Raw genomic sequence first — 3,077 nt, 5'->3', positions numbered from 1 at the left:
TCTCCACATATCTCCACATATCTCCACATATCTCCTCATATCTCCCATATCTCCTGATATCTCCACATATCTCCTCATATCTCCACATATCTCCACATATCTCCACATATCTCCTCATATCTCCACATATCTCCTCATATCTCCTCATATCTCCACATATCTCCACATATCTCCTGATATCTCCACATATCTCCACATATCTCCACATATCTCCTCATATCTCCACATATCTCCACATATCTCCACATATCTCCTCATATCTCCACATATCTCCTCATATCTCCACATATCTCCACATATCTCCACATATCTCCACATATCTCCTGATATCTCCACATATCTCCACATATCTCCACATATCTCCACATATCTCCACATATCTCCTGATATCTCCACATATCTCCTCATATCTCCACATATCTCCACATATCTCCACATATCTCCACATATCTCCTCATATCTCCACATATCTCCACATATCTCCCCATATCTCCTGATATCTCCACATATCTCCTCATATCTCCACATATCTCCACATATCTCCACATATATCCTCATATCTCCTCATATCTCCTCATATCTCCTCATATCTCCTCATATCTCCACATATCTCCACATATCTCCTCATATCTCCACATATATCCTCATATCTCCACATATCTCCACATATCTCCTCATATCTCCACATATCTCCACATATCTCCTCATATCTCCACATATCTCCACATATCTCCTCATATCTCCACATATCTCCTCATATCCCCACATATCTCCTCATATCTCCACATATCTCCACATATCTCCACATATCTCCACATATCTCCTCATATCTCCACATATCTCCACATATCTCCACATATCTCCACATATCTCCACATATCTCCTCATATCTCCACATATCTCCACATATCTCCACATATCTCCACATATCTCCACATATCTCCACATATCTCCTCATATCTCCACATATCTCCACATATCTCCACATATCTCCTCATATCTCCACATATCTCCTCATATCTCCACATATCTCCACATATCTCCACATATCTCCACATTTACTGCTGTGGGGCGTTCAATTCAGCAGTGTGTGATTTCATCAATTGGAGGTGTCAGTGTGACTTAGCCGAGGCAGCGACGATGACACGCACGGGCTCCGTCAATAGGACGAGGGATAATGATGGATTGGACTGGCAATACTTATCCCATCTGTAGCTCCCACAGCAGGGATTACACGCACCTTTTGATATTCACAAATAGATTTCCTATTGGTGACGATCCTATTATACTGACTCTGTCTGTCACTGGAGCACAGAGAGACGTTGCCTGTCTGAGACTCCTGCAATAACTTCAGTCTACAACAAGACTGTTGGTGAGACCCAAATGACACCCTATCTCCTATTTATAGTGCACTACATTTGATTATTTACATTCTTCTGCATGAGTATGCACAAAATGTATTTATGACAACCCAACCCTGTCTATATTATGTTACCTAACCCCTAGTGAGACCTACTGTCTACATTATGTTACCTAACCCCTAGTGAGACCTACTGTCTACATTATGTTACCTAACCCCTAGTGAGACCTACTATCTATATTATGTTACCTAACCCCTAGTGAGACCTACTGTCTATATTATGTTACCTAACCCCTAGTGAGACCTACTGTCTATATTATGTTACCTAACCCCTAGTGAGACCTACTGTCTACATTATGTTACCTAACCCCTAGTGAGACCTACTGTCTACATTATATTACCTAACACCTAGTGAGACCTACTGTCTACATTATGTTACCTAACCCCAAGTGAGACCTACTGTCTACATTATGTTACCTAACCCCTAGTGAGACCTACTGTCTACATTATGTTACCTAACCCCTAGTGAGACCTACTGTCTACATTATGTTACCTAACCCCTAGTGAGACCTACTGTCTATATTATGTTACCTAACCCCTGGTGAGACCTACTGTCTATATTATGTTGCCTAACCCCTAGTGAGACCTACTGTCTATATTATGTTACCTAACCCCTAGTGAGACCTACTGTCTATATTATGTTACCTAACCCCTAGTGAGACCTACTGTCTACATTATGTTACCTAACCCCTAGTGAGACCTACTGTCTATATTATGTTACCTAACCCCTAGTGAGACCTACTGTCTACATTATGTTACCTAACCCCTAGTGAGACCTACTGTCTACATTATGTTACCTAACCCCTAGTGAGACCTACTGTCTACATTATGTTACCTAACCCCTAGTGAGACCTACTGTCTACATTATGTTACCTAACCCCTAGTGAGACCTACTGTCTATATTATGTTACCTAACCCCTAGTGAGACCTACTGTCTACATTATGTTACCTAACCCCTAGTGAGACCTACTGTCTATATTATGTTACCTAACCCCTAGTGAGACCTACTGTCTACATTATGTTACCTAACCCTGGTGAGACCTACTGTCTATATTATGTTACCTAACCCCTAGTGAGACCTACTGTCTACATTATGTTACCTAACCCCTAGTGAGACCTACTGTCTACATTATGTTACCTAACCCCTAGTGAGACCTACTGTCTATATTATGTTACCTAACCCTGGTGAGACCTACTGTCTATATTATGTTACCTAACCCCTGGTGAGACCTACTGTCTACATTATGTTACCTAACCCCTAGTGAGACCTACTGTCTACATTATGTTACCTAACCCCTGGTGTTAAAGACCTACTGTCTACATTATGTTACCTAACCCCTAGTGTTAAATACCTACTGTCTACATTATGTTACCTAACCCCTAGTGAGACCTACTGTCTATATTATGTTACCTAACCCCTAGTGTTAAATACCTACTGTCTATATTATGTTACCTAACCCCTAGTGAGACCTACTGTCTATATTATGTTACCTAACCCCTAGTGAGACCTACTGTCTATATTATGTTACCTAACCCCTAGTGAGAACTACTGTCTACATTATGTTACCTAACCCCTAGTGAGACCTACTGTCTATATTATGTTACCTAACCCCTAGTGTTAAAGACCTACTGTCTACATTATGTTACCTAACCCCTA

This window comes from Oncorhynchus keta, unplaced genomic scaffold, assembly GCF_023373465.1.
Source record: "Oncorhynchus keta strain PuntledgeMale-10-30-2019 unplaced genomic scaffold, Oket_V2 Un_contig_6967_pilon_pilon, whole genome shotgun sequence".
NCBI classification, from domain to species: domain Eukaryota; kingdom Metazoa; phylum Chordata; class Actinopteri; order Salmoniformes; family Salmonidae; genus Oncorhynchus; species Oncorhynchus keta.
This window is presented reverse-complemented; position numbering follows the sequence as displayed.